A 27,475-nucleotide genomic window follows, 5' to 3' on the forward strand; every position below is an offset into this window, starting at 1 on the left:
CTGCTGGGGGCTCAGAGCCTATTAGACTGTACCACCAGACCCTAAGTTGGTTGTGCTAAGGAAGGCTTGATGGCAAGGCCCTCCACCCCTAGAGTCAGCCCCCATTCCTCATCAACAAAGCCTGGGCCCAGATCACCACTTCTTGAACTTGAAGTAGGTAGGAATCAGCTGAGACCTTGTGGAAATGTAGACTCTGATGCAGGAGATCTGGGGTAGGGCTGAGACTTTACTTTTCTAACAAGCTCCCAGGGGATGCGGGTCCTGGGACCACACTTCGAGTAGCAGAGCTCTAACAGGTTCCCTCTCTGCTCCAGCTTCCCCACACTCTTCACCCAGCCCCAGCTTCCCAGAGAACCAGCATCACAGAGAGGGGATACGTCATGTAGAATAAAAAGAAATCTTTTCAAAAGTGGTCCCCAAGGGTGTCGGGGTGGGGGGGCAGTAAAGGTCAGAAAGAAGAGAGTCTGGGGACAATAGTGAATAGAGTTGGGATTATTTCCTGAACTCTGACTCCTCGTGGGAACAGGGTTATGAAAAGCTTTTCTTAAAATGGTTATTATTTAGTGGGCTGTCCAAAATAAACACACACACACACTACACGGAGCCAGGCAGGAAGTGAGAAACATCTGGGAGACATTTGTCTCCTGGAGCACAGGGAGGCGGGTTGGGGAGGGCAAGAGGAAGCTGGACACAGTCTGTGTGCCGCGGTCACCCACAGCACACGCTGCCACGGCAGCAAGCCCCGAGTCGGCTGGCTAACGTGGAGCGTCACACACGCGCACATGCAGGGCAGTCCCAGTGACCCGCAGGATCCTGACTCACAGCAGGGCTGAGAACGCAGGCTCTCGGAAGCGGACATCCTTGCTCTCAGCATCCGGCTGCCCTCCTCCCCACTCTGGGATGTTATTATATTGATGACTTGCCCCTGTGAGTATGTAAGCTGAGTGTTTTCCTTCCACCTGCTCCCTGGTTATCCTAGAAAAGCAGCCGCAGGAGTCAGAGCCTGGAGATGGCGTCAGGAGGGCGGGAGGCCACCCTGCTCTGCTTTGAGCAGGGGTATGAACAGGGGTGACTCTCGAGGCTCCTCCAGGTCTCAGTTTCCTCTGGAAAATGAGAGATGTGATTCTTCCGCCTGGCTCACTGGAGAGAGAACATTAGAGAACATCCATACAGCTATTTACTTTGAGCCAGAAACCTGCCCAGTGCTGGGCATCATTTTAAGAGATTAAGATTCAAACCTCAGCATCCAGGTTTAGGGTGTAGCCACAATGCCTGAGTGGTCCTAGGGCAGGAAGCCAGGCTACAGGGACAGACCTGCCACACTCTGTGAAGGCTGGGCTCAGACACTCCTGCTGATGGGGCCTGGGCACCCCCTTTACTGTTTCTGTACAGGGAGTGATGTGTGAAGGAGACTTGGAGGGCAGGGACCTTGCCTGTGCAATTTCTTGTCCCCAAAGATGCCTGGCCTAGTGCTGGCCACAGCAGAATAGTGGAGGGTAAACAAACATGGAATTGTGAAAAGAACACAGACTCTGGAGACAGACACACCCAAGGGCAGATCCTGATCACACTAGCTGTGTGACCTTGGGCAAGCTGCTTCACCTCTCTGGGCCTCTGTGTCCTCAACTACAAATTGGGAAGAGCAATGCTTAGCTCCAAGGGCTACGCAGCATGACATGTCCAGCAATTGACACAGTATCTGGTGCTTCATTTGCACCCAACAAATGTTATTATGACAAGGCACAGGAGAAGTTGCCCCACGTGATCAGAATTGCCATGGTTATTATTTCCCTCTCTGTTGCGGAAAGCTCTGAGATAAGCAGGGAGCCTTCCAGTCTACCCCAGACTCTCTGGTCCTCTTACCTTGCCATTCAGGTGGGGTGGTCTGTGAGGAGCCCCTTGGGGGAGCAGGGAAGGGGACCAGCCCTGACTGAGTGCCTACTGGACAAATGGATCTTCCCGGAACCTTCAAAGCTGTGCTATCCAACACGGCTGCCTCATGTGGCTATTTAATCTTGAATTAATTAAAATGAAAAATCCAGTTCCTAAGTTGCACAGCCATAATTCCAGTGCTCAACAGCCACCTGCAGCTGTGCTACCGTCCTGGACAGTAGAGAACATCCCCACCCTGCAGGAAGGTGCCCTGGACAGCGCTGCTCTAGAGGAGGGTGTGAGGGTGCCCTGCACAGACAGGGAAACCCAGACTGAAGCCCAGGCCCTTCCTGCTTGGCCAAGGGCTGTCTCCCCAGACTCCTCAGTGGAAGGGCTGTATCCTCATTAGGTGTTCCACAGTCCTATCTGCTGCTCTGCTGCTGGTAGGGCCAAGCCCAAGATAGAGTGGGTAGCACACATGGCCTGCTCTCCCTCGCCCAGACCTCCCTGAGGTGCTGTGTGTGTGTGTATGGGGGGGGGGCGGGTTCTGGGAGCCCCTAAGAGCTCAGACCCAGGGGTCTGCAGGGAACAGACATGGCAGTAGAGGGCCGTGGGCACCCGTGACCTGTAGGCTAAAGCCCCAACCCTCTTCTGGGGGCAGAGGTCTCATGGGAGACAATGGATATACAAGGGCCTGAGAGGCATTCTCACCATGTCCCAGCAGCAAAGCTGGTGCCTGCACGTTTTGTCTGTCACTCTCAGGGGGCGGGCCGGGCAGATAGCAGACCCTCTGCACTCACCCCCCGGCACCCCAGGCAGAAGAGGGGGTCTCCTGACTGGATCATGCAGGAACCAAATGAAGATACTATCGCCCCTCAGAAGCCCAGGGTGGTCTCCCCTCTCCCTCAGCAAGCTTCCTCTTGTGGTGGCAGTAACTCGGGGACCTCGCAGCACCTCTGCATCAGTTTCACTTGTCTCTGGCCTTGTCAAGTGGGGCACCCTGAGCCTCTGTGCCCTCATCGGCACCAAGGTGATCATCTCACTTGTAGCAGGATCAGGTGAGCTCCTGTGTGAAAGCACCAAACACAGGGCCTGGCACATGGTCAGGGAGGCCACGTGGGAAGGGAGACAGGGAGGGCCAAACCAAACTGGCCCCCTGAACTTACCCCCTTCCCTGGGCCCTCCCTACTCTATTCTACAGGGATGGCGCTGGCTGTGGTCAGTCCAGGAAGAAGGGCTTGAGACCTAAGCAAAGCGGATAAGCATGATGGGCTTCTCTGCAGCCTCCTGGAGCACCAGACCCCATGTGAGCATTTCACTAGTGCCAGGGACTCCCAGGCACTCCTCTCTGGGCTGTAACCCAGGCCAGCCCCACATCCTGTCTGGGCTGTAATCTCACTGGAGGTGAGGTACAGGATGACAGGGCAGTGGCCTGGGCTCTGATTATGCCCATTGTTAGAAGTCTGCTATTAAGACTAACCTGGCTTTAACCCACTCTAATGGCCCAGGAGCACCATGATGATGTTGTGTCCTTGGTCGGCACTTGGAGGCTCTGGGCCTCGACTTGGGCAATGGTAATGGGAGGTTCCTTCCAGCTCTGACAGCCTGTGATTTAAAGATAGAGATCTCCTGGGGAGGTGCCAGGCTAAGAAGAAGATGGGCCTCTGGCTTGGTGCCAGTTACTACTGTTACTGTTCAAGTCCAGCCCATGCTCTAGGGACAAAGCCAGATATACCCAATAAGCACACTTCCCCTCTCTCCCGGCCTTCCCTCCACTCAGATAATACGGGGCTCCCTGCGAGGTGCTCAGCAGGAGGTGGTCAGGGTGGGGAAGGACAGAAAGGCCACCCTCAAGGGCACCTCTAGGGTTCACATGCTCTCTGTGGCCTCTGGCTCATTTCCTGCGCAGATCAGGTCACCAGAGCCAGCACGAACCTTGGCCGTGGTCAGCCACCAGGTTCCATGACACAGCTGGTTCTCTGACTCCAGAGGGCTGAGGTCCAGTACAGATGTGGAATGTCTGAGGAAGGCTTTGAGGAAGGCTTCAAAAGTCTTTGCAACGAGCCAAGGCAACATGGAGGATATGTGGGGGGAGCTCTCGCTGCTGCCATGCAGTTGTTAAGTCTCTCTAGGGGGTCCCTTGGACATCTGTGACCCCTCAGGCTTCTTGGGGATGCCTGGGAAACCTCTCTGCAGGGCTCCAAGACATAGGCTCTGAGAGCTGTAGAAGGCAGCCAGGCAGAGTGGAGGCAACGGTGGGAGCGTGGTGATTGTGGGGGTGGGGGGTCTGCAGGTATGCTGCCGGAGTATGAGATGCTCTGCTTCTCTGAAGATGGAGACAGAGTTCCCACCTAAGGAGGCTTTCAGAAGCAATGGGGTCAACGTACATAGAGGGCACAGAACTGTTACTGCCACACATGGAAGCTACCAAGATGATGGACTCTAAGAAACATCAAGCCTTGAAACAAAACAAAACAAACAAAAATCATAGAATCCTGGACTCCCAGGCTGCTAAGTGAAAAGAAGCCAAGCAGGCCATCCTGAACTCCGCTCCAGGCAGGAATTCCCGCCAAAGAGGAGCTGGCCTCTTACTTCTAAGGGCTGTCAAAGGACCCTGCTTCCGTTTCCTCAGACAGAGGTGCCCTCAGGATAGAAGAGCAGCCAGAAATATCACATATGCCTTCTGCTTTCTCCTGCCGCTAGAGGGGTACTAGGGGACATACGGGGCAGGCAGGGGCACAGAGGGTAGGTCTTTGTCTTGGTCAGAGAGGAGACAGCCGTCCACCAGGCAGGGAAGAAATCATTGCTGCTGGTCTCTGCTTGGCCGTGACCCTAACAGGAAGCGATGGTGTGGGCCCCTCGGAAGGCTGGAGACTGAGGACACAAAATGCGGGACAAGGGATGAAGGCTGGACCTTCCAGCACCCACTTTGCTGGCCCTGCTCCCATGTTGGAGCCTAGCAGAGGAGGATCACAGGTATTACCATCATCTCCATGGCCGGGACACTGGTTCTTGTGGGCACTGCCCATGCCCTGAGAGCCTTCATTCCTTTCTAGGGTTATTGGGATCCTGGGGGAAGGTAAGACTCAGGGACTCAGGAGGTTACATCAGCAGAGGAACTATTGCTTCCTTAGTGGCAAGTGGCTGGCCCAGGGCCAGAGAGTGGACGCCAAAGGAGGCAGACTTAGGCTTGATATCAACAGCTGTTCAAGTCATCCCCAAACGTAGCAGGGCACCAGTAGGAAAGTGACAGTGCCACTCGGGGTGAGGAGCAGAGGTTGGCATGTGAGAAGTATGGTTCATAAGCTCTGGGGCTCTTTGCGGGGGGGGTGGGGGTGTGTGTGTGGGGGGTCAGAGCCAGAGCCTTTGGCAGGGAGGAGAGATAAAAGGGTAGCGACACAGGCTCAGAAGGGAAAGAATCTCATGTGCCACCCTCTCACCCTATCTGAAGTCCCCAGAGCCCAGCTGCTCTCACCTCCAAGCAGCCCACATGGGACACCTGTTCATTTTTCTAGGAGTCCAAGGTCGGTCTCCCTCTCAAAGCAGGCAACCCCTGGAGGGCAACTCTACGTACAGGGTGCACCTGCCAAAACAGGGTAGAACCCTGTGAAGCTGACCTGAGAAATCTGGGATTTGAGCTCACCCAAGAACCGTCTGGCACTCGCAATCACCCATAGCCCAGAAGTCTGCTGCCCACTGCCCACCTGGGGAGCCCTGCTCTTGCGCTGCTGAACAGAGAATGGGGTGGGGTGGGGTAGAGTCCAGCTTAGCACCAAATACTAGTATTAGCACCGGGAAAGGCATGCCATGCACTTCTGAGCACTAACAATTAGTTTACCAGCCCTGAGGTGGACACTTCTTGGGGGTCCTCAGTCACCCTCAGGCTCCTATGTGGTAGCATCAAGGATAGTGGGGGTGCAAGTGAAGTGATCGGGCAGCCTGGTGACTCACAGTGGGTGGAGGAGCTCCTCACTGCTCAGCAGGATGGGGACTCACAGCCTGCCGTCCCTTGTCCCACCGCCCTGCTGAGGCCCTGCTAACAAGACAGCTACAGTCAGCCTCATTCACACCTTGAACCTGCTGCTGCTTCAGCACCCCTCCCCATGACTAGGCTCAACTGAGGGGAGGGTCTCTGTTGACCCTACATTATGGAAGATGGTTTCCCTTCCCAAGCTGCAGCTAAAACCTACCCTGGTGGTGGTGGTGGTGGTTTAGTCGCTCAGTCATGTATGACTCTTTGCGATCCCATGGACTCACCAGGCTCCTATGTCCACGAGATTTCACAGGCAAGAATACTGGAGTGGGCTGCTATTCCCTTCTCCAGGGGATTTTCCCGACCCAGGGATCAAACCCAGGTCTCCTGCATTGCAGGCAGATTCTTTACTGACTGAGCCACCAGGGAAGCCCAAAACCTACCTTACTACCCCCAAAGTCATCACTGCCCTGTGAACCCGGCACTGCTAGGTGTCTGCAAGGTGAGAGGAAGTAAGTCAGCTCCTCCTGGATTATCGCCACCCTGGGAACAGAGAGTGGGGTTTGGGGTGCCTGGCGGACAGGCCACTCAAATTTGAACCCAAGCTTTCCTCCACCAGTGACCATCCAGGGCAGCTCAAGGGCAGGGAAATAAGTGATCAGGTCTCAGTTTCTAAGTCTGAGCTGGAGGAGACCCAGCTGGAGACTGAAGATGTGTGGGGAGGGGAGAGGCGGAGCTGGCAAGGTCAAGGTGGGCAGGGAGGGGGGGTAGTGAATGAGTGGAGATGCAAAGCCTGGGGTCACTGGAAGCCCAGGGAAGACAAAAGCAGCTCTGTGGAAGTGACCCACCGACAGTTTTGCCCCCCTGGGCACACTTTTCAGTAGTAGTCAGAACTCTCCACAACAGTCTACCCTTTAGTTTCCTGAGCAGTCCCTTCCCAGGACTCCAAATGGCCCCAAGACTGGTGTTTCCAGCAGGAAACAGATTTTCCACCTGGGGTGGGGGCCACCAGTGCCGTCTTATTTTTAATGATCATTCTCCTATTTATTTAGTTTCTGAACAGCCCCTGATTTCTGCCTGAGGGAGTTACAGGGCAGTTGGGCTATTTGTGGTGAAGTTAATGAGGCGATGAAGCAGTGGAAGCCAGGTCTCTCCCAGCCCCCTGTGGGAAAAGACAGGAGGCCCCTCCACCCCCAATTACCTGCCCGACAGGGCCTCTTCCCACCTTCCCAAGCCTAACCAGCTCAGGTTACCATCCCTCCTCCCCCAACCCCCTCGCCACAAACCAGAAAAATGGACTGGCTGGTGTTTTACAGTTTTTAACTTGCCTTAGGGTAAGCATTAAATGTTTCTTAAGAAAGAAAAAAGGACTTAAGAAGCCCTGGTAAAGATCATTCCTGCTCCCAATAAAGCTGTCCCTTCCTGAACCTATAGGCTGAGTGAGGCTGGTGGCAGGGGCTCCCAACACACACTTGACCCTGCATCTACTCTGCACTAGCCGCTGTGGACACACTGTGCCTGTTAACAGCTAACATCAAATCTTCACTACTCTCACCCCCATTTCAAAATGGGAGAAATGGGGCCTTGAGAGGTGAACTAACCACCAAGGCTACATGGTTGGTATGAGGCAGAACTGAGTCTGGGATCCAGTCTACCAGATTCCAAAGAACCCTGACCACTGAGACAAGATTTCTCTTCTATAAGCTCTCATTTTTTTTTTTTTAATAAATTTATTTATTTTATTTATTTTTTTTTTATAAATTTATTTATTTTAGTTGGGGGCTAATTACTTTACAATATTGTAATAGTTTTTGCCATACATTGACATGAATCAGCCATGGGTTTACATGTGTTCCCCTTCCTGGACCCCCCACCCACCTCCCTCCTCATCCCATCCCTCTGGGTCATCCCATTGCCCCGGCCCTGAGCCCTTGTCTCATGCATCGAACATGGAATGGTGTTCTGTTTCACATATGATAATATACATGTTTCAATGCTATTCTCCCAGAACGTCCCACCCTCACCTTCTCCCTCAGAGTCCATAAAATTGTTCTATGCATCTGTGTCTCTTATTCTGTCTCGCATATAGGGTTATCGTTACCATCTTTCAAATTCCATATATATGCATTAGTACACTGTATTGTTGTTTTTCTTTCTGGCTTACTTCACTCTGTATAATGGGCTCCAGTTTCATCCATCTCAGTAGAACTATAAGCTCTCATTTAAATGTTATGACTATGGTCATTATGGAGTGGATCACTATTAATTCCATTTCAAGTTTGAAGATGAGTCTCAGATAAGCTAACCTGTTCCAGGACACATGGCTAAGGAGTGGAGAAGGTGGCATTTGAGCCTAGTCTGTTGCCAGAGCCTATCCTCAAATGTGCAAGTTGACAGGGTATCCTCAGGGGATGTGTTCACAAAGCTCCCTGTAGCCCCCAAGTTCAGACGCTGGCTACTGGCCTCTGCCTCTCCAGACTCACCCTGGACTCTGAGCTGTGCTCCACCCCATTTGCCCCCACATACCTGCTTCCTCCAGGAAGACTTCCTGCATCCCAGCCTTGGAAACACTGTTCCTCTGAGCTACAGAAAATGTGAGCTCTCTCTTCCTAGGCATCCATCTTCTCTCCCTAACTGCAATTTTGAGAACTCCTTGGGGCAGGTTCTGGGTCCACTTAGGCTAGACACAGAGAAGGGAATTAGAAATAATGGGGTTTTCCCTGTTCTCAGGAGGAGAAATGCAGGAGCAGAACCTTCTATGACCTCTTGAAATCTCCACTGACCTTCAAAGAGCCCCAGGGACCCGTGAGCCTGGGCCTCCCCATCCATCTCCCCAGACTTCCTGTGCACAGAGGAAAAACCAAGGCACAGCTAGTGGCGGGAGTGACTGGCCACTTTAAATGGGGACTTGGGCAGAAGGAGTCCAGCACACTCAGAAGAGGAGTCCACTGCCTATCCGGGCGGGGTGGGAGAGACCTGGGCCAGCTCCGAGGAGCTCCGAGAAATGGTTTACGACTTTCTAAGTGGGCAATCCGCTGACAGCTTAACGGCCAACTCCTCCCAGCCCTGGGCTTCATATTTATGAGCTGAAGGCTCAGAGGGGGAGGCTCAGGAATCCAGCCCACACCACCCGATCCTCAGCCCTCTGGCTCTGGGGCCAGGAAGCCATAAAAAATGATCTTGCACTGCTTCCCCTCCCCCAAATGGTTTTAGGGGTGTGGAGGAGGGGATGGCCAGTGGAGGCTGGGGGCAGGGAAGGTGTGGGGCCTTTTTCAAAGCCTGCACAAGCAAACACTCATGAAGAGAGAGGGCTGGCCCCTCAGCCTCCTGACTCTCCACAGCCCAGGCTCCTGCAGCAGCTGTGCCAGTCCTGGGTTTCCCAGCCTGTGCTGCTAACAGCTGGCCATCCTTGTACTCAGGGAGCAACTATTCCAAGCCACGGTATCACCTCCTACATCTCATTCAGTCTTCACAAGAACCCTTGGAGGTCTGACAAGGCTTAGAGAGGCGATGTCTGTGAACTCAGGCCTCTGCTGTCCTCTCCCATTCCCACTGAGAGAAGGCTATGTGTCCTCATTCCACATGGGCGGCCTCCCCAGTTTATAGTGGAAGAATGTTAAGGCCCAGAAAGGGAAAGGAACTTGTCCAAGGTCACACAGTATGTTAGCAGTAAAGTGTGGTGTGGGCTCCCAAATCCTAGTAAGTGGGGCCCACAGTGCAGACTCCTGACCCCTGGAAGATGGAATCGCATCTGACTTGCTAGAGTGTGAGAAGAACCCAGTCCCTTCTCTTTCTGAATGGTCTCCTTGTCTGGACACTGCTTGATATAACCGGATGCTCTCCAGGGAAGCCCAGGCCTGAGAATTTTGGGCTTCTGTGATGGTGCTCAGCTGTGTCTGACTCTTTGCGACCCCATGGTCTGTAGCCTGCCAGGCTCCTCTGTCCATGGAATCCTCTATCTAAGAATATGGAAGTGGGTTGCCATTTCCAGGGGATCTTCGCGACCCAGGGATCGAACCTGGATCTCCTACATTGCAGGCAGATTCTTTACCATCTGAGCCATCAGGGAAGACCCCTAGGCCCAGGGGAGGGGGATGCCCCTCCTCTTCAGGCTAAGGCCAGGGGGCCACGCTAGCCCTGGCTGTTCTCTGACACCAGTCCCCGGAGCTGGAGGCTGGGCTCTGGGAGCCCTCCAGTACCCTCCCTCTCCTGTCCCTAAGTGTCCTCAGACTCTGTCTGGCCTGGGAAGGGCCAGCGTCTCCCACAGGATGTGGCCGTCTGGCTGGCTGCAGCCTCCACCACATCCCCTCTGGGTATTGTCCAGGCCCAATGCTGAGGAACGCTGACCACGGCAGTGACCCCACCCTCTGTCCCCATCCCGGGCCCCTAGCTCGCGTACCCCTTCTTCCCACTTAAGTGGGTCAGTCCACCCAGAAAAAGCAGTCCTAAGCTCTCTGCTGAGCTGGGTGCTCAGGTTGCAGTGGAGGCTTAGTCAATGGCCACCACGACCCCAGATGGGTGGCTGCAGGCTCCTGGTTCCCTCCATCCCCATGCCTTTCTCTCTGCTCTGAGCCCCCTCCCAGGTTGCCCCCTAGTGAGGGGCTGTCTGCAGATAATCAGGGAACAGATTCGGAAAGCAGGAGAAAAAAAGCACTCAGGCGCCAGACAGGATCCTTATCTTCTGGGGCGGAATGTCAGAGGCAGCAGCAGCAGCAGGGCAGGAGTCCTGCAGCAGAGGGGCCCTGCAGCTGCAGCGCGAGGGGGAGGGGAGGGGCCATGCGGGTCTGGTCTGGGCCAGTAGAGACGGAATCAGTGGGAGTCTGGCCTTGCCTGGGAGGAGGTCTAGAACCAAATCTTCCCCTCTCTAGCCTGGCTCTTAAGCCCTACTTGTTCAGACTGGCCCTGGGACCTCCCCGAGAGAAGAGGGAAGGGGCACTGAGGTGAGTCCCTAGACCCTGCAGCCCAGAACTGGCTGGATTCTAAGACTCCAGCCAAGTTCCTGACTGGCTGTGCCTCAGTGCTCTCACCTGTAGAATGGAGATTAAAAGCCCCACTGCCTCTTGCACTGCACTACTGGCATCCTCCGTAGACATGTCTGTGGAAACCCGCAAGGGCCATGCGAAAGGGGGCTATGTTCTGTCTGGTCTCTCCACCCAGGAGGCTTTCCCACTGATTCTCACACAGGTTGGAAGCCCAAAGAAACCCCATGCAAGAGGTTTTGCATCTTAGCACTGGCTCCCCACATGCAGTGGTCCCTCTCCTGGAGTGGAAAGCAGGTTTCCTGATGGTGCAATGTTTTCCCAGGGTAGGCCATAAACCGAGTATATAGCACCAGGGAGCCTTGATGTCCTGGCCTGGACTTTCTCCTCTGGGGCTGGGCTAAACCCCAAAGATGAGGCGTCATCTTTGTGGGGCCCCAAAGAAGGACCCTGGAGAAGGGCAGTCACTGGGGTTAAGGGCAGAGACCCTAGCTGCTGCTGCTCCTAAGTCGCTTCAGTCGTGTCCGACTCTGTGCGACCCCACAGACGGCAGCCCACCAGGCTCCCTCGTTCCTGGGACTCTCCAGGCAAGAACACTGGAGTGGGTTGCCATTTCCTTCTCCAATGCAGGAAAGAGAAAAGTGAAAGTGAAGTCACTCAGTCATGTCCGACTCCTAGCGACCCCATGGACTGCAGCCTACCAGGCTCCTCCATCCATGGGATTTTCCAGGCAAGAGTACTAGAGTGGGGTGCCATTGCCTTCTCCGCTTTTTTGCTCTAATATGCCATAACTTGATACTTGACCCAATAGGTGGGGGACAGGAAACACTCATACACGTATCAGAGAAACATCAAACCAAGTGTGAGCCATCTATCTGGAAACACCCTGGGGTCACCCATGTGCGCTCTGGTCCTAATATCTTGGTGGCCTCAGCCAGAAGTAGTGAGTGGAACAGCCTCCTATTGGGTTCTGGCTAGTCCATCTCCCAGGGTGGGGGCCAGACATGCCAGGGAGTATCCACAAAGAAAGGCTTCTGGCTGGCACTGGGGATTAAAGGCATGCTTCCCTGTGTACTCCTGCCCCCAGCCCCATGAGGGCCTGGCTGGCCTGTCCCCCAGCTGTCATCTTCAGGACCTGGTCCTCATTAGCTGCTGTGGCAGCTGGGGGTGGGGTGGGGTAGGGGGCAGGCCATGAGCTAAAGCCAGTTTGGGACAATGCCCACCTTTGGGGCTGGAGTGAGTGACGGACAAGAGAGGGGGAAGGGGAGGCACAAAGGCACAGCCAGTGGGAGGGGCGAAGGTGAGAGCTGGCTGGAGCCCCAGCATTTTCCGGGCTGTTATTTTGGGCAACTTTTTATTTATTCAGAGGCTGGGGATGCGGCTTAGCATCTTGTCAACTCAATATTTATTGCCAGCTCATTGTCCTTGTACCACGGACCCCATGACAGGGCCACCGCAGGACCCTCTCTCCACATCTCCCCCCTGCCAGGGCACTTGAACACCTGCAAGGAAAAGCTGAAGGGCAACACCTTCCCAAGAGACCATCTTTTCCAATTCTTTTGGTTCACTTTTGGGGAAACTGAGGCCCAGAGGGACTAGCAGCCTTGCTCAAGGGCACAGGGCACTCTGGTACCTGATCCTTGGTCTCTCAGCTTTCACGCCACCAGAACAAACAAACGCCACAGGATTAAAAACTCCGCGGACCACTGAGATGCAACAGCACCCTGCCTTGCCCTCCAGTCCCCCTCCAGGTGCAGGCAGAGGAGAGAAGAATCTTTGGCACAAGGTCACAGCTTTGCTTTTTTGAGGTACTCAAACCTCCCACCCCCGCCTCAGTTTCTTCCCCTGAGTAAGCAAGGTGATCACACCCACCTCACAGAGCAGCTGGGAAGACTGCATGGAAAAAACCCCGGAAATGTTTAAGTGCTGTGCAACTGGAATTTGTTTATTGATTTAGATGCTGCATAGTCTGGGCTGAGAAGAAGGGAGGCGGGATGGCCATGGGGGAGGAGTGGTATCTGTCTGTGGTCACCAAACCCCTTCCTTATCCCAGTCTTCAAGGCAGGGTGGGAGGCGGCTGACAGTCAACAGCAAGAGCACCCACTTAACCAACGGAAGACACATAAGTGACCCGGAGCAGACCTGTGGGCACCAGTTGGCAGAGTGAGTGTGGACATGACATTCCCTCCCCACCCCCCAGCGGCCATGAGGTCAGCTTGCAGAGTGGTGGCACCTCCCCCACCCATCACGTGGAGCCCAGAGGAGCATGGCACTGCCAGGGCTGGGGCGAGTGCCAGCTCGGATTCCCTGGGTTCCTCCTTCCTCCTGCACCCCCTCTGCAGTAGCTTCTCCTCCTCCAGCCCCCCAATCGCATCCCAGAGCATTTCCCCCACGAACACAAGATTGCTGCTTCTCATATAACACATAAGCTGTGGTGTGAACTTCTGGTAAATGAAGATCTTATTTAAAACTGTGTGCTATCAGGGGAGAGGAAGAGACAGGTTCCAACACAGCTCAGCCGAAATCTTGCCAGGAAAAGGAGGTGGGACAGTGCAGGGAGCCACCAGTCACTCCTGGGAAGTCACTGGAGAGGGGCTGTGGGACCCCGAGCAATGCTCCCAACTCGTCCACGAGGGTCAAGCAGGGTTATCACTTTCTTTATTTGTGCAGGAGGGTAGGACAAGGAGCTGACCCCCACAGGAGGTTTGGAAGAAAGTGCGGCTTAACCTTGCAGGGCTTTCCAAGAATCACAGACCTTTGGATCCGAGAGGTCTCGGAGAAGATACGGTTCTGGGGCCTCTACATTAGCAGTACAACAGAACCAATGGAATTGCTTTTAAAGCGCAAAATGGCCAGGCCAGATTCTAAGTCCAGTTAGGTCAGAATCTCTGGGTGAGAACCAGGCAGCAGTGATCCCAGTGATCAGCCAAGGCTAAGAACCAGCAGGTTCTTCTCTTTTTAACAAGAGGTGTGCATCTGAATCACCTGGGGTGCTCTGTCTAAATGCATATGCCCAGACTTCCTGAGCCAGCGCCGCTAGGGGCAAAGGCCACACATGTAAATTTTGAAAAAAACCTTCAGGTGATTCTTAGGTACAACCCCAGTTATTCATTCACTGGGCACCTGGACATCAAGGGTCCAGTCTGTGCCGGGCACTGTGTCTGTGCCGGGCACTGTCCCGGATCTAGGGGGTACAGTACTGAGAGAGTGGCACGGCCCTACCCTCATGGAGTGGACATGCTAGAGGGATGAAAGACGATGAACCAGCAAGCACATAAGTACATACACAAAACATAATTCCCAATGGTAATAAGCACTAAGAAAAAAGTAAACGAGGCAGAGCAGTGGCAGTGGGGAAGGACCCTCTGGGCAAGGGACATCCCAGCTGGGACCCAGATGGCAGGAAGGAGCACACCGCGTGGATGTCAGTGGTGAGAGTACCCTGTACAAAGCCATGTTCACTGACGTGGGAGCTGCGTCTCCTGTCAGCTGCAGACCCACACTCTCATCAAAACCCTTATTTACATGACCTGTCTAGACAGGAAATGCTGAGGGGAGGCTAGTGGTGTCACAACTGCCCTCTTTGGGTTCTCAGGAAATTCAACAGGTGGCTGGAATGGACAGATTTTAGAAAACGTACACCTGAGAGCTGACAGCATCCTCTGAGTTCCCTGGTCCAGCCCCCTTAGTTAACAGATGGGGAAACCGTGGCTTAGCGAGAGGAAACTGGTGTGATATTTCAGTTCACAAAGGGTTAAACGGGACCATGATTCCAACATGAGTCACTCTCAGGCCCAGCGTCCACCCTTCCCCCAAATTCCCTGCTGCTCTTTTTCTGTTATCAACAACCTGTGTGTTCCAGCCACAGTACCAGGTCATGACACACTGTTGGGGGGGGCGGTCGGTGGGGTGGGCTTGGGTGGTAGGAAAGTGGACCCCCCGGTTGTCTCTCTGAGGGTGGGGAGGTCCTTCCTCCCAAACCAGGAAGCCCATCAAAGGTCAGAAAGAATGGTGTCAGATAAGGCTGTGGAATTTAGAATTTAGTGGGATCTGGAATTTCCCTTATGTGGAAGGCTGATCTCTGCTGTCCACCCTTGGTGAACATACAAGGGAAGATACAGTATATCCCGGGCAGGGGGTGGGTAGCCCAGGCACTCAGAATCAGAAGCAAGATGTTGAGGGGAGGGCAGTGTGGGCAGAGAGAAGGTGGCTGGCTGTTTCTGAAACATCCCTGCCCTGGAGAGGCAAGCTGGGTCACCGAGTTGCTCTGTGGACACACCACTGAAAAGCAGCCACTGCTTGTTCTTGCTCAGCCCTCATTCCCACCTTTGAAAGGCCAGGGCCTGTGTCAGCAGCTTCCCTCCCAGGCCATGCAGTGCGGAATGAGGAGAGTTCCTATTTCCTGAACAGCTGTACCCACTACCCTCTTGGGCCAACTAGAGCTAAAGCACCAATGTTGTTATTTAGTTGCTAAGTCATGTCCAACTCTTTGTGACTCCATGGACTACAATGGTTAGAGCACCACTGACTCAATGAACATGAGCAAACTCTGGGAGATAGTGAAGGACCAGGGAAGCCTGGCATGCTGCTAAAGCCCTGATAGTTCCTCTTGATCTCCTGCTGAATTTCCTGGGCTAAAACCTGGAAGTAAGACAGGTTTTTGCCCTGGAAGGACAATCTAGAAGAATCTAGAATGCCTGTTAATCTTTCTCAGCCACGTTAAGAGTGGAGAAGGGCTGGTAAGAGTGCAAAATCAGGCAGCAACCGAGCCAGCTCAGAGATGACTTGGGCATGTCAACCCCCTCCCTGTGCCTCAGATCCCCCAGCTGTAAGCCCGGGGTGCAAGCACTCAGCCGGATGACATCCTGGAGTTGTTAAGAAGCTCAGCTTCACTTGTGAAGGTGCTTTTTTCCATGCAGTGCTCCACACCTGTGGGCAATGGGCACCATATTGACATGTGGTGGGCAGGAGAGCCGAAAACAGCACATGACTCATTGACACCACCAGCTCCTGCTCAAGAAGGGGACGCTGGGCCCTCATGAGACCCTTTCTAAGGTCTACCAGGCTGTGGTTCCTAGGACTGCTGCTGCTGCTAAGTCGCTCCAGTCGTATCCGACTCTGTGCAACCCCATAGACGGCAGCCCAGCAGGCTCCACCGTCCCTGGGATTCTCCAGACAAGAATACTGGAGTGGGTTGCCATTTCCTTCTCCTAGGACTGCACCCTCCCTGAAAGCACTACAATTCCTGTAAAGGAGCCTTGGAAAGGAAGTCCAGGGCAGTGAGATGGAGATGCCCAAGTACCTGGGAACTTCCATTCAGCCAGCTTTCTTCAGGAGTGATCAGGGTGCCCGAGGGCTTGGGCAGCCGCTCTGGTCCAGTGGGCTGTGATGGGGAGGCGGGAGGATGGCTTACTTCTGGCTCCCAGTAGCCCCTCTCCCTGGAGAGGCCAGACTCTCTGCTGGTCTTACCCTTCCCTCTGCAAGCTGCAAGGACCCAGGGTGGGGCAGAGGAACATGCTGTCAAGGGCATAATAAACAACTTATTGATTGGCAAGCAGAGTTCTCAGGGCTTGGACCATGACCTTCCGGCAATTACGCCCTCCATAGCCTGCCCAAGGCCCCTTCTGCTCTGTGGAGACAGATGTCTGGCTTGGCCCTTTCCCCTAGACCACTGGACCTGAAGGGGCTTGAGGAGCACAGACAAACCCCTGCAGGCTCCTCCCCATGCTCCCATATGAACATATGACTATATGGGTGTATGGGGAGGAACATGTGAGAAAAGCCCTTTTAGTGAGGCCAGAATCACATGGCTGGGGGATTCTGCATTTCACAAAGCAGCTCCAAGTTCTGTCCACTCACCAATCACTCTATGAATTATCACCAAGCAGCCAGCGCTCACTGGGACATCCAGGGAAGTACACAGGGGATAAAACCTGGTCCCAGCCCTGGAGAGTGGATGCAGAGAGGGATCCTGGAAAAAGCACTAGATTTGGAGTCCAGAGGCTAAGCTTAGATCTAGACTAGGCTCTGACTCCAAAGCTGGGAGATTAGCAGGGATCACTTCACTTCTCCAAGCCCCATTCTGCTCCTCTGCTAGGGTCTTCCTCCCAGAGACATTCAGTTCAGTTCAGTCACTCAGTCGTGTCCAACTCTTTGCAACACCATGGACTGCTGCACACCAGGCTTTCCTGTCCATCACCATCTCCTGGAGCTTGCTCAAACTCATGTCCATCGAGTCGGTGATGCCATCCAACCATCTCATCCTCTGTCATCCCCTTCTCCTCCTGCCCGCAATCTTTAAGAACTAAATAGCACAATGGGTTCAAATTGGCCAATATGGGCACAAGAGCAGACCCAAGAGCAGAAGGGAGGCCGGGGGCCCAGTGGGCCTGAAACACACATGATGGGCAGTGGAGAGTATATGGATGGGACCCTCACAGGTAAAGGAAACAACAAATTAAGCAACTACCTCATCTTCCACAGCTCTGAATGGAGGTGTACAGTACAGAATGGAGTGTGTGTGCATGCACATGTATGTCACAAGGGACTGGAAAGGAGGATCTAATACCCACCTGAGCCCCAAGGAGCAATGTGCAGAGCCTTATTTAAGTAGCTAATAAATAACATATTCCACATCATGCAAAGCCCTTTGCATACATGAATAACTATGATGTTGGTCCCACCTCCTGCCTGTGTAGCCAATGGTGTAGGATTCATTATCCCCCATTCAATAGAAGAAGAAAGTGAGTCCCAGGGGGCTGCAGGACCATATGGAGCCAGGAGTCACAATTCAGGCGACTTGTGGGTCCTGCCCCTCTCCTCTCTATCTTCCTCAAGGACAGCACAGGAAATCTGTCTCCCCATGCAGGGCTCACTACTCAGATCTTTAAACAGACCGGAACTGGGCATTTGATGAGCAAACAGAACGTTGTCAAGAAGCCATGAAAAAAGGAGAAAAGAGGTCTGGGTCCAGCCTGGTCTTATACCTACTTCTTTCTTACATGAAAGGTAGCAGCCTTTAGATACTGTTTTGTGCTTTGCTTTTTTTTACTTTTACTTGTCAGTATGTCCTAGGGATCTCACCATATCAGTTCTTAGAGAGTTTTAGGATCATTTTTCAGAGCTGCATAGTACTCCAATATGTGGTTGTATCACAGTTTATTCAGCTCCTCTACCAGGGTGTTCAGGTTACTTCCAACATTTTGGAATTACAAATAATGCTGTAATCATTCACCATGAGCATAAGTATTTTTATATTGATAAAAGTGTACCTTAAGGGTAGATTTCTAGAAGTAGGACTGTTCAGCCAAAAAATAAACCATATATGAAGTTTTGTCAAGTATTGCTGTATTAGCTCTCCAAAGGACTGCACCAATTTGCATTTCCAACAGCAGTGTCTGAAAGTGCCTGTTCTCCACTGCCTCCCCAGTGGAATGTTTAGTCACAATTTTTAATTTTTTCTAGTCTTGTGAGAAGTGGTATCTCAGAGTTGTTTTAATTTGCTTCTAAATATGAATGAGTTGTAACATCTTTTTTCATGTGTTTGAGTGTCACTGTTAATATCTTATTTTGTGAATTATCTGTTCATGTCTTTTCCCATTTTTTAAAAAAATTATTTTTATTTATTTTTATTGCACCTGGTCTAGTTGCGGGATCTTTAGTTGTAGAACATGGGATCTAGTTCCCTGACCATGTATCAAACCTGCGCCCCCAATGTTGGGAGTGTGGAGTCAGCCACTGGAATACCAGGGAAGTCCCCTTTTCCTACTTTATAATCAAGTTTTTTGGTCCTCAATATTTAAGAGTATTTTATGTATTAGGGATATTAGTCTTTTGTCTGTAGCATATATTATGAACATTTCCTTCTAATTTGTCAAATATTTGTATTTGACTTTCCTTAGGGTGCTTTATTGTAAAATTTTTTTTTTAATTTTATATAATAAAAATTAGCAAGTTTTAATTTTATTGTCTCTAGATTTTGAGTCATAGTATGCCTTCCCCTACCCCAACACTGGGCTTCCCGGGTGGCTCAGTGGTAAAGAATCTGCCTGTCAACATAGGAGATGCAGTTTCAATCCCTGAGTAGGGAAAATCCCCTGGAGGAGGGTGTGGCAACCCATTCCAGTATTTTTGCCTGGAGAATCCCCATGGGCAGAGGAGCCTGGCAGGATACAGTCCATGGGGTCAAAAAGAGTCAGAAACAACTGAGTATGCACGCATGCATACACCCCAACATTAAAGAGAATTCACCTGAGTTTCCATCTAGTACTACCTGTATGATACATCTGTTTACATTTAGATTCCTAATCCATTTAAAGTTTGTTTTTCTGTTTGGTGTAAAATATGAATCAAAGATTATCATTTTCTAAATGGGTACTCAGTTGTCCAAGCAGCATTTATTTAAAAGTCTTTCTTTACCCCGGTGATCTGGGATATCACCTCTGTATATACTATATTTTCATATGCATATGGGTCTAATTCTGGGCTTTCTCTTATATCTGACAATTTAAGCACTAGTTTCACATTATTTTAATTATACAGGGATTATAGTATGTTTTAACATCAGTAGGGATAGTTTTACTTCTTTATTCATTCTTGGGCCTCTAATTGATCTCTCTTGTTTAATTACATTGGCTAATATTTCTAGCAGTGTTGGATATAAGAAAAATGGTGGGTGTCCATGTTTTATACTGATCTTAATCGAAATGGTTTTAGTGTTTTCTCATTAAACAAGATACTGGCTTTAGGATCAGGATATATATATATATGGGTCTTCTCTGGTGGCTCAGTGGTAAAGAATCCACCTGCAATACAGGAGACATGGGTTTGATCCCTGGGTGGGGAAGATCCCCTGGAGAAGGGACTAGCAACCTACTCCAGTATTCTTGCCTGGGAAATCCCATGGACAGGAGCCTGGCAGGCCACAGTACATGAGGTTGCAAAAGAGTAGGACACAACTTAGCAACTAAACAACAACATATCAGTATTATTACACTAAAAACTATTCTTTCATTCCTATTTTCTTGAATGTTTATATCATGAATAAATGTTGAATTTTGTCCAAGGCATTTTCAGCATTTATAGATATAATCACATGATTTTGTTTCCTTAGATTCATTAATACGGTATATGATACTAATTTGGCACATATTATTAATATTAATGGATTAATCTTGAACCAACTTTGCTTTTCTAGAATAAAAAAGATTTAGTCATTATATATCATTGTCTTCAAAAGGGGGGGGATGGAATTGGATATCAGTGATGATATCTACCACTTATTGAACACTTTCTCTGTCCTCTACACGCATTATTGTCTGATTTGATCCTCAGGATACTAATGTGAACCCCTTTATCACTCAGTGATAAGTGAATGAATTGCTTTATCATTCCCATTTCATAGATGAGGAAACTAAGGCTAACACTGGTGAAGTTGCCTTACCAACATCACACAGCTAGCTAATAAAAGAGACAGGATTGAATTTTGGGTCTCAGTGATTATAAAGGCCATAGCAATACATGCGTAGCATTATTTAACTGTTATTTAGATACAATTAAAATGCTTATTATTTGATAAGGTGTTAGAAGAGGAACACCTCTGTAGGAACTGGGGGGAGGGTCTGCCCCTACTTTCCTGAACCCTGAGCTGCCCTCCTCAGTCCATTCTGCCTGAGCTCAGCAGAGGAAAGATGTGAGAGGCTGTGAGGACTGCCTGCACCTGCAGGCTGCCCCCAGGCCAGGCAGCAAGCAGCCCTCAAGGACTGCCTCGTCCCCTTCCAACCTCAGGCTGGCTCAGTTCCAGCATTTATGTCTCAGGCTCCAGACAGTGTGGGAACAACTTGGAAAATGAAGACGGTCCAGGGAGGTGGTGGGCTGTGAGGGAACAGAGTGTAGGGAAGAAAACACTAACCTCCACTATCTGCTGGTCCTGCCTGCTCTGTTTTCTAAGAACAGGCAGCCAGCCGAGGGATTATGTAACTTCTGGTGGGCATGGCAGATGGCGTGCTGGCTCGGACACATCAAACCCAGCACTGACACTAACCTTCCCTGACGTGGTACCCCAGCCTCCCCTGCTCTGGGGTGTGGAGCAGAGAGGGATGGGAAGCGACCCAAACTCTTGTCATCCAGCTCAATAGCCAGGACCAGCCAGGCCAAAGGGAGAAGCCAGGGCCCACCCGCAGCGGGAGGTTCCAGCTAGGGAAGTGAAAACGCGGGCCCTCTCCTACCTGCCCCACAGTGAGCAGCTCCCAGGACGTATTGCACAGCCCCTGGGGACAGACCTTGCTGTTTGGGCCTCCTTCCTACTCAGATCAGCAGCCCCTGGAGTTTGGAGAAGTTTCCAAAGCACCTATCCAGGCATTTTCTCCCTGAGCCCTGCCTAGCATTCGGCTTCTTTTATTCCTTTTGCTGATGGGTAAACTGAGGCTCAGAGTGGGAGAGTGATTTGCTTGTCACACAAAGATAGAGTTAGTCTCAGGGCTGTAGCTTCCAGACTCCTAGTCCAGTACTCTTTCCAAATGCATATGACAATGCAGGCTTCCCCTCTTGATTTAACCCCCAGGCAGATCATCAAGTTAGCCTGTGGGCCATCCTGAACCTTAAGTCTAATACTCGATGTGTCAATAGGGTAATATTGGAAAGAAAGGAGGAATGTAATCAGTGGTTTGCAGATTGATTTCCTCCCAGGTAGAAATAAAAAGGAGCTGACCTTTACTGACCATGCCCCATCTCGTTTCATCCTCCCAACAACAACCAATCAGGCCCCAATTCACAGTGAGGCGATGCAGGCTAGGGGAGTTACAGCTAGTTATCAGAGCCAGGACTTGAAGGGCAGACCATCTTCCACTGGACAGATGAAGACACTGAAGCCCAGAGAGGGAATGGGATTAGCTCAATGACACACAGCAGATTAGCTGCATGGCTAGGATTAGAATCCAGGTTTCCTGATCCTCAACTTAAGAGTTCTTTTTGTATGTGTGCATCTGTACAGAGCAGGGTGCAACAGCAGGAAAAAGTAGGGCCAGATCAGATGCGTGGATCAGCTCTGGCTATCTCGTGCTGCCAGGCAGGAGTTCCAGATCAGTGTTGGGGACTGCTGGCAAGAGCCAGCGGGTGCCCAGCTGTGAAGGTGGCAGTGGGGCTCGGACTACTGCTGCCTCGGCTAAGCGCCTAGGGGTATTTAATCTCCCAGGGATGCTCTCTGAATGTTAACACTGGATGCAGTGCTGGGGGAGCCTGCCTTAGCCTGACTCTGCAGCCAAAACTGCTCCCCTGCATCAAACCCAGCTCCTGCCAAGATGCTGGTGGCAGCTGTTCTGGAGGGCTGAGGTCTTCAGGAAGACCCTGCCAACGAACTTTCAGATATACTGTCTCAGCCCTTGTCTACTCCCAGATCTCAGGACCACTGTCTCTGCAATGGACATTGTCTTGAGCCACTAGACAGCAAGGTAGAGGGGAATGATCAATGGGCTTGGGGCTGCAAACTGTAAACAAACATCTTTAAAGGGCCTGGACCAGCCAGTTGGGCCTCGTGAAGGCCACCTTGCAGGTAAGTACAATGTTTACCAGCCCAGTAAATGTCTGCCAGTCTGCTTCCTCTGAACACAGGCACAAAGGACACTTGACTGCAGTCCTTGATCAGTTCTTTGTGGCTCCCCTGGATTTCATGAATAAATTCTTTCCTACCTCAGGGTTCTGACCACTGAAGACTTGGCTCTGATTTCCATGGTACCCCATGCACAGTAAGTGATCAAAGATGGAAAGCAGGAGAAAATGAAGGGAGAGAAGCAGGCAAAGCGGGGGTGGGGTGGGGGCTATAAGCAGAGCAGTGAGACTCTGTTAAAACAGTAGCAAGTCCAAGGTGTGGCAGGCAGTGAGTCACAGCAACCTCCTGAGTGAGGAAGGCCTGCATGAATTCCTCATTCATTTGCCCTACAATGCTTATCAAGATCTCTCTTTGCGCCTGGGATGGTGCTGTGTACCAGGGACATGTGACTGAGTAAAATCAGACAAATCATACCCAGTCTCCCTAGGCATGGAGTGTCACAGCTGCTCTCCCATCATCTAGTTGTTTCAACCTCATCCTGCCTCCACTCACTGACCCTGCCTTCTCACCCCCAGGGCCCTGGCTTGAATGACAAGGAAATCGAAGGGTGGGAAGCTGCTCCACAAGGCATTTCCCACTCCACCCTATGTCACACCTGAGTCCTGTCTCTGAGTCTCACTCTGTCCTGCAGAGTGTCACAGAATGAGCAAAGGTGGGATGGGGGAGGGAGCCAGGAACAGCATTCCTAGAATCCCTGCTCAACTTCTTGTAAGCTCTTCATTCTCCATGGGTGCCCAGGCTGGGCAGGCGGGCGCCTCTGATTGCATTATAGAGCTTCTTGCCTTCAGCTCCATCTCCTGATGCCAGTAATGCCTCTAGACGCTACTCAAGGCCTCTGGGGGTTTCAGGCTCCTGGGTGATCTCAGCAGAAGATGTTCCTCCCAGACCTTAGGGATATCTCTTGATATCCACCAGGCCCAGGTAAGTAGGGACAGAAAAGGCGGCCTCCTTCTTGCCCGTCTCCCTGACTCTCTGGTCAACCAGGAAGCTGCCACCAGGAACTCTCTGACCCTTTTTTCCTGCCCAGAGATGTACAGGGAGAGAAGCAGGGCCCAGGCCCAGCCAGGGGGCAACCAGACTAGGGGCAGGAGGGAGGCAAGCAGGAGGGAGGCCACAGGAAATCAATGGAACCTGCTCTGTGCCAGGACCCCATGTCTATCTCATGTCACATCACCATCCTGGGAAGGCAGGGGGGGTCATCCCCACCCCACAGATGGGGATACTAGGGTACACGGAGGTTCAGCCACACAGCCCTGCCACTCAGTAAGGGTCAAATCCTTCTAATTCCAAAGCCTTGGCTCTTTCCACCAGGAAGGGACCCCCGGCTCCCGAAGTCTTGTTTTATCAGATGATCAGATGGCTGAATTCAAAATTCATTTCACGGGTGGATATGTCAGATGTTCCCACCCCACACTTTAATATATACACCCCCTACCAAGAATGCCCTTTCTATTCACCCGAGCTCTGCTTATCCTTCAAGCCCAGTCAAGCACGATCCTTCCCTCCTCCAGGAAGCCTTCCTTAATCAACCACCTGGGTCCACAAGAGCCTTCTCTCAATACCTGAAGGACTTCCTGTTGTATCACTCGATACTTGGCACCAACAACAATGAGGAGGAGGAGGACAGTGAGTGTTATTGAGTGCTTTAGAATGTGCAAAGAACTTGCATACATTATTTCATTCATCCCCACAAGGATCTGATGAGATTGGCACTGTTACCACTCCTCCTTTACAAATGAAGAAACTAAAGCTCAGAGAGGATAGGTAACTTGCTCTAGGATACACAGCCAAATGCTAGAATAGCCAGGATTTGAACCCAAGTAGTCTGACTGCACAGCCCACCCTCTAAACATCATGCCAGACCCCACTCCAGCACCACAAGCCTGGCACATGTGTTGCTTCAAGAAGCAACACAAATCAATACGAGGGTCAGGCCAGTGCTTTGCCCACCTCTGACCCAGTACTTCCTCATATCAAATGAATGTCCATGTGTCCCAAGTTTTAGGACTGAGTGTATTTGTGTTCCAATACCTGGTGTTGGGACAGGATTCTTAATCCCCCAATCCTGAGTTCAACTACACTCCACCCCTGAGAAATGAACAGTGAGTGGGATGGCCAGGTCTGGACAGTGTCTTCCTACCACACCCCCCCCAACAGGGCCTCCCTGAGCCTGGTGGGGGTGGCAGGGTAGAGGGAGCAAGTGCCTCTTTATTCATATGCTCGGGGTGCCTTTGCCAGTGGGGACCTTCTCTGCCTCCCCAGCCCTGCATAGCATCTGGGGTTCTCCATCTATGAGGCAGAAGATGCTTATGAAACAGGAAAAAGGGACTGAGGTCCCAGAGGGTGATTTATAGCTTTAGAGAGAGAGAGACCCAGGGCCGCATAATGCTCACAAGGGCATTCTAGTCAATATATTGACTTTCGAGAGGGGCCTCTGTAAACACAGTGGTTCTGGGCCTTGGTTACCTCTGTCTCTTGTTGGCTGCTGGGGCCTCTTCAGATGGAATCAGACCAAAAATCCTAGACCCCTTAAGGATGGATCATCCTTCCACCTTTCCCCCATCCTGAATTTACAGAGGGGACCCAGAGAAGGAAGTCACTTGCCTAAGGTCACACAGCAGAGAAAGAGCAAAAACCAGAACCTCCCAATTCCCAAGGCAGGAGTTGCCGAGGCTCCAGGCCCTGAACCTCCTGGCTTTCTGGAGGGGGTCGTCTCTGGCATCACAGGGCTGTGCCTGAGTGCTCCCTGAGCTCACTGTGTGCCAGGCCCTGGGCTAAGTGCTTTATCATATATCAGGTCATGTGATCCTCAAAACAACCCTGTGAGGACAAAATTATCATTATCCTCATTTTATAGGTGAGGAAATGGAGGCAAAGAAGAGGTAGGTGAGCTGCCTAAGGCCATAGGGTTAGTAAGTGACAATACTGGGGACCTATATTAATCTCGTCAGAACCTCAGTTGGCCACACCACGCACCTGCAGCTGAGGTCCTGAGGGGCCTCTGTGAGGAGAGGGGTTGGAGGGGCTGGGGGTTCCTAGAGGTGATGACAATTGAGCTTGCCCTCTCCAACTAGCTATGGCAGTAGCTGGGCTGAGGATTATGTCCTTCGCTTGTACCCTACTCTGTGTGTGTTCTTTGGTGGGGGCCTGGCAGAAGGCAAAACAGTATACCTTCCCACACCTCCATCCCCAATGTAATTCCTATCATTGCTTAAAAAGTGTTTTCTGGGCTCACTCCATCTTCAAGAACCACAGAGAGCAAATCAAAGAATAAGAAATCTTTTCCTCTCAAGTGCCAGCCCCAGGTTGCAACTACTCAGAGGTAGTTGAGGGGGCACCACCCCTTCAGCTGAACCTGGGAGGGCCAGGATGGAAATATGGCTGAAAGCTGGCTCACCAAGGATTGGTGTCCACACAGGATGGAGGCCTTGAAGATGCTGGCAGGGCCACCTTCAGAGTGGGAGAAGTCTCAGGTGGGCACCCCTGTCCCCATCTTGTCTCCTCCTCAGCAATGCTCTTAGAAAGACCCGAAAAAGAGAGTCAACTGGCTCACATCACCCTCTCCAGGAAGCACCAAGGCTCTCTTCCCTGATAGACAGTTGACCCTTGAACAACACGGCCTTGAATTGTGTGGGTCCACATAAAAGTAGAGATTTTTTTTCAATGAACATGATGCCTGTATTTTCATTTTATAGATGTTTAAATTAAGCTTGGGGATGAGTTTATGTTTGATTAGAGATTACAATATATGGAATCAAAAGAACTGTTTTGAGTCCTGATTCTATCCAAACCATTTCAGCTTCCTGCTCTTGGGTGGGTCATTTGTCAATTTCTTTAGTTTTGAGGCTGATGTAGCAAAGATATTTTCAACTGCTGGGGAGTCAGTGCCCCTGACCCCCACATTATTCAAAGGTCAGCTGGAGTGTCATTGCCCTCACTTGCCACAGAGGCTGTCAGAATGTCACTTACCATTCTTTGGAGTGGACATCAGCATCCCTCACACATAGTAACCACCTTGAGGGCTGGGGCCAGGGCTGCTCTGGTTCTGAGCCAGGTCTGAGGTGCGCATCCTAAGTGGCACCTGCCTCCCCAGTGGGGTTCTTACAAGGACAAACTGAGGTCTTACATATGAGAGGGTTTTATAATCTGTTAAACAATAAGTTTATCGGTGGGACTATGATTTTCCTAAAGGTCTCTCTAGTCTATAACAGCACACCTTATCCTAGAGTTAAGGATGGCAGGGGAGCCCTGTGTGACCAGGGAAATGAGGAACAGCGGAGTCCAGGGCTCATGTATGTATCTATACGTGCCTGTGTCCTCTTTTACATCCACGGAGAGTCCCAGGCCCAGCCATGTCTGCCCATGTTGCTCTCCATGGGCGATGCCACTCATCCAAGCTCGGCTTGCTTCTTCCCTAGCAAATTCCCGAGGACCCCACTCCTCCTGGAGGGCTGAAGCAGGAACCTGACCAGAGCAGAGAGCAGACCTTCAAACCACAGGACCTGCCACTGTTTTAGGGAAGCTGATTGCAAGAGACCCCAGGACTCGGACTCCTGTCCTCCTGGGGGGAGTCACCCAAGTTCCTGGTCTAGCTAGCTATAGGGTCTGTCTGTGGCCAATCTGTTCCACCTGCCCTCAAGTGAGGGAGCTACTTGCCTTTCCATCTTGCCCTTCCAACTCCACAACCTGGCATACAGACCAAATGGATCAAATCTCACTCACCTAGGTCCCACCTCCTAAGAACACCGGAGCTTTCCTAGTATGGTGGTGACTCACTGTCCCCAGGCTACACACACCTATTTACACACAAACACACTAAGCTGCACCCACTTGAATTACCCCCCCAACCCAAACACAAGCACCGCCATCCCGTATGCAAAACGCACAACTCAAGACACGCACCCCTATCCCTTCCGCACACTTCACCCCCACACACACCCAGCACCCAAAGCAGCACCACACCTACCCTCACCACCCACTGCACACTCCCACCTCCGCCCACCTCCTTCATACACATTCTCACCCCCACCCCGACCCACTCTTCCA

The 27,475-nt window shown here is 51.6% G+C and overlaps 1 protein-coding gene and 1 long non-coding RNA gene across 9 annotated transcripts in view; both read right to left on the bottom strand.

The window, feature by feature from the left end:
* The window catches only part of UNC5B (unc-5 netrin receptor B), a 182,773-nt gene that overhangs the window by 58,584 nt on the left and 96,714 nt on the right, over nt 1-27,475 (bottom strand). The window lies entirely within an intron of this gene.
* Nucleotides 1-27,475, bottom strand: part of LOC145536959 (uncharacterized) — a 38,845-nt gene that overhangs the window by 11,283 nt on the left and 87 nt on the right. Inside the window, exons 2-3 of the long non-coding RNA XR_014076102.1 lie at nt 26,740-26,893; nt 924-1,140 (exon numbers count right to left, since the gene is read on the bottom strand). This is a non-coding gene — a long non-coding RNA (uncharacterized LOC145536959). The remainder of the gene's footprint in view (nt 1-923; nt 1,141-26,739; nt 26,894-27,475) is intronic.

This window comes from Giraffa tippelskirchi, chromosome 2, assembly GCF_054371585.1.
Source record: "Giraffa tippelskirchi isolate mGirTip1 chromosome 2, T2T-mGirTip1v1.2.pri, whole genome shotgun sequence".
Lineage (NCBI taxonomy): Eukaryota > Metazoa > Chordata > Mammalia > Artiodactyla > Giraffidae > Giraffa > Giraffa tippelskirchi.